The sequence below is a fragment of the Coregonus clupeaformis genome, chromosome 2, assembly GCF_020615455.1.
Source record: "Coregonus clupeaformis isolate EN_2021a chromosome 2, ASM2061545v1, whole genome shotgun sequence".
NCBI lineage: Eukaryota > Metazoa > Chordata > Actinopteri > Salmoniformes > Salmonidae > Coregonus > Coregonus clupeaformis.
Genome location: NC_059193.1, coordinates 15,860,713 through 15,870,108, shown reverse-complemented (window position 1 = coordinate 15,870,108; position 9,396 = coordinate 15,860,713).

Sequence of the window (9,396 nt, the reverse complement as noted above, 5' to 3'; positions counted from 1 at the left end):
CTCTAAAGCGTCCATATCACAGATATGAAGTACATCATCATGAAGTATCAATTCATTGAAAAAAAATGCCACATGTACAGTTGCAGTACAATGTGTTCCGTACTGCATTGTAGGCTACGCCTTAGTCTTATGAGTACAGGCTCAGTACATGTCTCAACATCCTGTGACGAGTGTAGTCCTGGCCCTTGAATCCAGTATTCTTTGTCAAAACATTGGTATACCACAATGCAAACGTTTTCTAACCCTCTGTTTAAGAGCCTATTTTGAAAGTTCAAACCAGCACTTTGCATAGGCTTGAAGCTACCATAGCTAATAACTTTCCTATGATACCAATTACCTCATGCAGTTAAAATGTCCTGTGTGCTTCTGAGGCACACATGCAATGACTTATGAGAAAAATTACTCTTACCATAGAATTGCATTGTCTTTGTAAAACCAGCTGGACACCCTGTCCCAATGAACCCATAAGAACAGATTTGCCAGAACAAGGCTAGTTTGGTTTAAGTTTTCAGATAAATTAATCTAATGTATCCTCTTAAAAACAGAAAAGAAAGAAGATCAAATGGCCATATTTCCATATTTGGTCAAAAACTAGTACAAGCTCAAAGTTTCCTCTCTGTAGGATCTAAGAAAGGTCCCATGGGAGTCGGAGGAATGGAGAAGCCTATAGGGCATTACTAGAGCACCCTGTTACCATCTCCACCCGTTCAGCCAGACAGTACAGAAGGGCAGGGACTCTTGAACAACTGTCGAGCCTCGTCCACAAAGGCTCAGCCAGAGGCACCGCCCCTTCTTCCACAAGAGGAACATGTCCTCCCTTCTCTCCAAGACAAACAGAGGAAATAAACAGTTGAATACAATTACATTATTGTTAACAATTCTCACAGTTTCTTGGGGATGAATGAAGAAAGCGAATTAAATAAATGCTTTGGCATTTTCTTAAATGTATCTGACTAGATCAAAATCTTTTCGTCTTTATCATGATGTTATATTATATATGATATATGTTATATTATTATTATTATATATGTTATATTATTATGTTCAATGTTGAATAGTCAAAGATCAATTGCATCCTCCAGAAAAGACAGAACAAATATTACAACAAATAATATGGTTAAATTCAAATATACTAATTGATTATTATACTTTTTTACATTATTTATGGAAAAAAAGTTTTAAAAAGGAATTATCTTTGTTAATGATATTATGAATAGGAATGGTGGAGTTATGTCACATGCAGTTAACAAACATATATGGAAACGTTTGCTCTATCCAAAATTACAACCAACTGATTGCAGCATTACCGCAGAAAAGGGAGGAGGCAAGTAGAAGGGTGAAAAGGTAGGGAACTTGTTTGTCTACCCATTATTAAAAACCAAAACTGGCAAAAAAGTCATAAAATATACAGTGGGGGAAAAAAGTATTTAGTCAGCCACCAATTGTGCAAGTTCTCCCACTTAAAAAGATGAGAGAGGCCTGTAATTTTCATCATAGGTACACGTCAACTATGACAGACAAAATGAGAAAAAAAATCCAGAAAATCACATTGTAGGATTTTGAGTGATTTTATTTGCAAATTATGGTGGAAAATAAGTATTTGGTCAATAACAAAAGTTTCTCAATACTTTGTTATATACCCTTTGTTGGCAATGACACAGGTCAAACGTTTTCTGTAAGTCTTCAAAAGGTTTTCACACACTGTTGCTGGTATTTTGGCCCATTCCTCCATGCAGAGCAGTGATGTTTGGGGGCTGTCGCTGGGCAACACGGACTTTCCACTCCCTCCAAAGATTTTCTATGGGGTTGAGATCTGGAGACTGGCTAGGCCACTCCAGGACCTTGAAATGCTTCTTACGAAGCCACTCCTTCGTTGCCCGGGCGGTGTGTTTGGGATCATTGTCATGCTGAAAGTCCCAGCCACGTTTCATCTTCAATGCCCTTGCTGATGGAAGGAGGTTTTCACTCAAAATCTCACGATACATGGCCCCATTCATTCTTTCCTTTACACAGATGGCCCATTCCAGAAAATCACATTGCAGGATTTTTTATGAATTTATTTGCAAATTATGGTGGAAAATAAGTATTTGGTCACCTACAAACAAGCAAGATTTCTGGCTCTCACAGACCTGTAACTTCTTCTTTAAGAGGCTCCTCTGTCCTCCACTCGTTACCTGTATTAATGGCACCTGTTTGAACTTGTTATCAGTATAAAAGACACCTGTCCACAACCTCAAACAGTCACACTCCAAACTCCACTATGGCCAAGACCAAAGAGCTGTCAAAGGACACCAGAAACAAAATTGTAGACCTGCACCAGGCTGGGAAGACTGAATCTGCAATAGGTAAGCAGCTTGGTTTGAAGAAATCAACTGTGGGAGCAATTATTAGGAAATGGAAGACATACAAGACCACTGATAATCTCCCTCGATCTGGGGCTCCACTCAAGATCTCACCCCGTGGGGTCAAAATGATCACAAGAGCAAAAATCCCAGAAGCACACGGGGGGACCTAGTGAATGACCTGCAGAGAGCTGGGACCAAAGTAACAAAGCCTACCATCAGTAACACACTACGCCGCCAGGGACTCAAATCCTGCAGTGCCAGACGTGTCCCCCTGCTTAAGCCAGTACATGTCCAGGCCCGTCTGAAGTTTGCTAGAGTGCATTTGGATGATCCAGAAGAGGATTGGGAGAATGTCATATGGTCAGATGAAACCAAAATATAACTTTTTGATAAAAACTCAACTCTTCGTGTTTGGAGGACAAAGAATGCTGAGTTGCATCCAAAGAACACCATACCTACTGTGAAGCATGGGGGTGGAAACATCATGCTTTGGGGCTGTTTTTCTGCAAAGGGACCAGGACGAATGAATGGGGCCATGTATCGTGAGATTTTGAGTGAAAACCTCCTTCCATCAGCAAGGGCATTGAAGATGAAACGTGGCTGGGTCTTTCAGCATGACAATGATCCCAAACACACCGCCCGGGCAACGAAGGAGTGGCTTCGTAAGAAGCATTTCAAGGTCCTGGAGTGGCCTAGCCAGTCTCCAGATCTCAACCCCATAGAAAATCTTTGGAGGGAGTGGAAAGTCCGTGTTGCCCAGCGACAGCCCCCAAACATCACTGCTCTGCATGGAGGAATGGGCCAAAATACCAGCAACAGTGTGTGAAAACCTTTTGAAGACTTACAGAAAACGTTTGACCTGTGTCATTGCCAACAAAGGGTATATAACAAAGTATTGAGAAACTTTTGTTATTGACCAAATACTTATTTTCCACCATAATTTGCAAATAAAATCACTCAAAATCCTACAATGTGATTTTCTGGATTTTTTTTTCTCATTTTGTCTGTCATAGTTGACGTGTACCTATGATGAAAATTACAGGCCTCTCTCATCTTTTTAAGTGGGAGAACTTGCACAATTGGTGGCTGACTAAATACTTTTTTCCCCCACTGTATGTGACTTCTGAAGGTAATTGGCTGCACCAGATCTTATTTAGGGGCTTCATAGCGAAGGGGGTGAATACATATGCACGCACCACTTTTCCGTTATTTATTTTGTTCGAATTTTTTGAAACAAGTTATTTTTTTAATTACACTTCACCAATTTGGATGATTTTGTGTATGTCCATTACATGAAATCCAAATAAAAATCCATTTAAATTACAGGTTGTAATGCAACAGAATAGGAAAAACGCCAAGGGGAATGAATACTTTTGCAAGGCACTGTATAACTATCTCAGTTCTGCATATTTTGCTACCACAGAGACAGAATCATTAGATCACTAATTTTGGTATTGCCCCTATGTAGCTTGTTTCAGATCACAGGTTCAGGAATGGCTGAAAAATCACAAAATGTATCCACAATTAACCCTACAAATAGCACTGTTGTGAGATTTGGAAAGCCATATTCAATCAATCAACAACATAATAATACTTTTAGTAAAAATGTTTATCTTTAACTTACAATCTGTAGATACTATTCGATTAGACAGGTTCAGAATTTACGTTATGTGAAACGTCACAGCACAGTTGAGAAATATATGGCACATGGAAATCATTAGAGGGCGGTTTACAGAGATGTGTTACGCCATGTGACACGAAGAGGTCTGGGTGGATTTGTGCCGCCGCCCAGTGGATGAATGCATAACTTCTCTAGAATGTATAGGTACGCTTGATTTAACTCGCCTGTCGCACCGGTTGGGACAGAAGTTTCAGTTTTGGGGTTCATTCCATTGGTGCTGAAAAAGAACAGTGTCCACCGGGTGCAGCTGTCACTGTATTTAAGTCATTGGACACAGTTTATCTTAGCACACTATGCTTTATTACTGGTGATGGCTTCAGTCAATGACTGAATGGGTTCAGGACACATTGCTGCATTCTGTATAAGAAAGTAGCCTGGCCCTCTTTGAAGTCTTGTAGATAGATACATTGCACTTTTTTTTGTTTATAAAGCCCTCCTGCATAAACTCCCACTGTACAGTCGTGGTCAAAAGTTTTGAGAATGACACAAGTATTGGTCTTCACAAAGTTTGCTGCTTCAGTGTTTTTAGATATTTTTGTCAGATGTTACTATGGTATACTGAAGTATAATTACAAGCATTCCATAAGTGTCAAAGGCTTTTAATGACAATTACATTAAGTTTATGCAAAGAGTCAATATTTGCAGTGTTGACCCTTCTTTTTCAAGACCTCTGCAATCCGCCCTGGCATGCTGTCAATTAACTTCTGGGCCACATCCTGACTGATGGCAGCCCATTCTTGCATAATCAATGCTTGGAATTTGTTAGAATTTGTGGGTTTTTGTTTGTCCACCTGCCTCTTGAGGATTGACCACAAGTTCTCAATGGGATTAAGGTCTGGGGAGTTTCTTGGCCATGGACCCAAAATGTCAATGTTTTGTTCCCCGAGCCACTTAGCTATCACTTTTGCCTTATGGCAAGGTGCTCCATCATGCTGGAAAAGGCATTGTTCGTCACAAAACTGTTCTTGGATGGTTGGGAGAAGTTGCTCTCGGAGGATGTGTTGGTACCATTCTTTATTCATGGCTGTGTTCTTAGGCCAAATTGTGAGTGAGCCCACTCCCTTGGCTAAGAAGCAACCCCACACATGAATGGTCTCAGGATGCTTTACTGTTGGCATGACACAGGACTGATGGTAGCGCTCACCTTGTCTTCTCCGGACAAGCTTTTTTCCGGATGCCCCAAACAATTGGAAAGGGGATTCATCAGAGAAAATGACTTTACCCTAGTCCTCAGCAGTCCAATCCTGTACCTTTTGCAGAATATCAGTCTGTTCCTGATGTTTTTCCTGGAGAGAAGTGGCTTCCTAGCTGCCCTTCTTGACACCAGGCCATCCTCCAAAAGTCTTTGCCTCACTGTGCGTGCAGATGCACTCACACCTGCCTGCTGCCATTCCTGAGCAAGCTCTGCACTGGTGGTGCCCCGATCCCGCAGCTGAATCAACTTTAGGAGACGTTCCTGGTGCTTGCTGGACTTTCTTGGGCGCCCTGAAGCCTTCTTCACAACAATTGAACCTCTCTCCTTGAAGTTCTTGATGATCCGATAAATGGTTGATTTAGGTGCAATCTTACTAGCAGCAATATCCTTGCCTGTGAAGCCCTTTTTGTGCAAAGCAATGATGATGGCACGTGTTTCCTTGCAGGTAACCATGGTTAACAGAGGAAGAACAATGATTTCAAGCACCACCCTGTTAGAAATTGCGTAATTCAAATCTGGTATTGGAATAAGAATCAAGAGATCTTCAATCTAAGCTTAATTTATTATATGCTAAATGTATGTATGATAAGTATGAAGGTTCGTATATACGGGTCCACTGAAATACCTCGCAGGGCACTCAGAGAACTAAACCATTGTTTACAGGTTATTTCTCAAATACTCTGACAGAGAGTTCCCACCTCTTCTGTTGGCCAATCAGAGTAAAGGACTGAGTGTGGTTTAGACTTTACTCAGCCAATCCGTTGGCGCACGGGTTGGTCCCAACCCCTCGGCGCTCCATTTGTTGCACTCTGTTGCCAGGCATAAGTTTATCATAACAACCTGTGGAGTTAGCACTTTTTTGCAGTACCCATGTCCTTGGAAGGTTCACAGATCACAAAGAAGCAGTGTTCGTATCTGTGAGAAATACAAGTCTTATCTATAGGAAATACAAGTTTTATCTCATCCTAGCCCCTAACGTTCCTCACATGAATCACAGCCTGTTATGTGAAACAATTTATATCAGTATAGTACACCCATGGTCATCATTAATGCATTCCTTCTAAGTTATTCATCACATACAGATCCAATTATGAGAAAAATAGAACCCAACAACCCTCCTTTTAAAGCTTCCAGTCTGTTATTCTAACTCAATCAGCATGACAGAGTGATCTCCAGCCTTGTCCTCATCAACACTCTCACCTGTGTTAACGAGGTAATCACTGACATGATGTCAGCTGGTCCTTTTGTGGCAGGGCTGAAATGCAGTGGAAATGTTTTTTGGGGGATTAAGTTCATTTTCATAGCAAAGAGGGACTGATCACTCTTCATAACATTCTGGAGTATATGCAAATTGCCATCATAAAAACTGAGGCAGCAGACTTTGTGAAAATTAATATTTGTGTCATTCTCAAAACTTTTGACCACGACTGTACCTTATTTGTTACAGACGTACGAGATACCAGACCTGGTCTCAGGGATGGCTAACCTTGGAGATCCCTTTGATGTCCACTGAGAGGTAAATCTGCTTTTAGGTTTTTTTTGCACCTTACTTGTAGAATGATCTCCAAGGCTCTCTACAATTGGATGACTTGGTGCCTCTAGCGCAATTCAGAAGGCTGATTGAGGACCTTTTTACTGAAGAATGTGTTTGTTTTCTATGATTGTGTTTTGCTTTTCGTATATTGATGTGAATATTGATGAGACTGCTCTTCTCTGTGTCACAGAGGCTCTCCGCACTGCCAAAGCTGACTCTCTCTCCTCAGTTCTCATCCTCCTAGATCTATCCGCTGACTTCGACACTGGTGAACTGTCAGATCCTCCTCTCCACCCTCTCAGGGCTGGGCGTCTCAGGCTCTGCACACTCTTGGATTGCATCCTACCTGGCAGGCTGCTCCTACCAGGTGACGTGGAGAGGATCTGTGTCTGCACCATGTACTCTCACTACTGGTGTCCCCCAGGGATCAGTTCTAGGCCCTCTCCTCTTCTCTTTATACACCAAGTCACTCTGCTCTGTCATATCCTCACATGGTTTCTCCTATCATTGCTATGCGGATGACACTCAACTACTTTTCTCCTTCCCACCTTCTGACACCCAGGTGCATAGCCGCGGGAAGTAGTTTGGGGGTTGCCGCGGCTATGCCCAGGTGGGGACACATATCTCTGTGTGCCTGGCAGATATCTCAGTTTGGATGTCGGCCCACCACCTCAAGCTCAACCTCGACAAAATAGAGCTTCTCGTCCTCCCGGGGAAGTCCTGCCCGCGCCAAGACCTCTCCATCATGATTGACAACTCCATGGTGTCCTCCTCCCAGAGTGCAAAGAACCTTGGCGTGACCATGGACAACACCCTGTCGTTCTCTGTAAACATCAAAGCAGTGATTCGCTCCTGCAGGTTCATGCTCCCTTCGCGCAGGGGGAGCATCTGAAACCCTACCTCTTCAAAGAGTATCTTAAATACTCCCACAGCGCTCCCCCTCCTCACCCCGACCCCCCAAAGAAAAAAATATTTTAATGAACGTACATTCGCACTTGACTTTTTTTCCCCCTTACTATCTCTGACTTTGCTGATTGCTACTTCTTTTGGGGGAAAATGTACTTACTATGACTGTGGTATGGGGTTGTCCCACCTAGCTATCTTAAGATGAATGCACTAACTGTAAGTCACTCTGGATAAGAGCTTCTGCTAAATGACTAAAATGTAAAATGTATATATCGATATGTATAACCTATTGATGTGTTTGATGTGTATTGATCAGTGGAGGAAGGGGAGGACCATCCTCCTCAGTGAATTTCATTAAAATAAAAATAGTGAAACATTGAAAAAGTTATCCTTTTTAGGTAAAACTATACAAAATATATTAATATGTCACCAAATAATTGATTAAAACACACTGTTGTGCAATGAAGGTCTACAGTAGCCTCAACAGCACTCTGTAGGGTAGCACCATGGTGTAGCCGGTGGACAGCTAGCTTCTGTCCTCCTCTGGGTACGTTGACTTCAATATAAAACCTATGAGGCTCATGGTTCTCACCCCCTTCCATAGTAACAAATTATGACAACTTCCGGAAGACATCCTCCAACCTATCAGAGCTCTTGCAGCATGTGTTACTTTTTATTTTATTTTTTACTTTAGTCTATTTAGTAAATATTTTCTTAACTCTATTTCTTGAAGTGCATTGTTGGTTAAGCGCATGTAAGTAAGCATTTCCGGTAAGGTCTACACATGTTGTTTTCGGCACATGTGACAAATAAAATGTGATTTTGATTTGATGAACTGACATGTTGTCCACCCAATCAAAGGATCAGAGAATGAATTTAGTACTGAAATAATAAGCTACAGCTAGCTAGCACTGCAGTGCATAAAATGTGGTGAGTAAATGACTCAAAGAGAGAGAAAGACAATAGTCGAACAGTTTTGAACAAATGAATTTCTTCAAAAATGAAGGAGGAGCGAGAGAGAGACAGACAGAGAGAGAGAGACAGACAGAGAGAGACAGACAGAGAGAGACAGACAGAGAGAGAGAGAGAGAGAGAGCTATATTTCGTCATTTTTTTTCACTTTCACTTACTTAGCTAGCAAATGCAGCTAGCTAGTTTAGCTTCTCTCTATAGCCTACTCAAACACCCGGCTCAAACAGAGAGATGCTATGTTAGCTAGCTGGCTATGACTATCCAACACTGGAATTCTTCCAAGTCAAGGTAAGCTTTTGATTTTACAAATTGATTGCCACCAGGTCCTGCCGGTGTAACTGCTAAACTGCTTACCGACTGTACACTGTACTGCATGATCGTAGCGGGTTTACTAACACGTTAGTTCTATTAGCTATGCTGACTATGACGTTACTTTAGCTAATATGGTGACAACGATGTAGGTTGTATGTAGCAGTTATGATATGAAGGTTTGGCTTGGAAAGGTTTTTTCACCTGGTCACAGACAGCTGATGTGTTGTGCACTGAAGTCCACAAGCGAAGGAAAACGGTGAGAGGAGGAGAGCACGTAGATGCGAGAAGAAATTATACAACGATCAAAGGCTGCTATGAAAGTGAACTGTGTTTGCGTGTGATCAGGGGTGTATTCATTCCGCTGATTCTGTTGAAAAACATTTCTTAAACGGAAGCAAACGGAACGTAATGGGGATAAACATACCTGAATTTGTCCAATAGAAACTCTTGT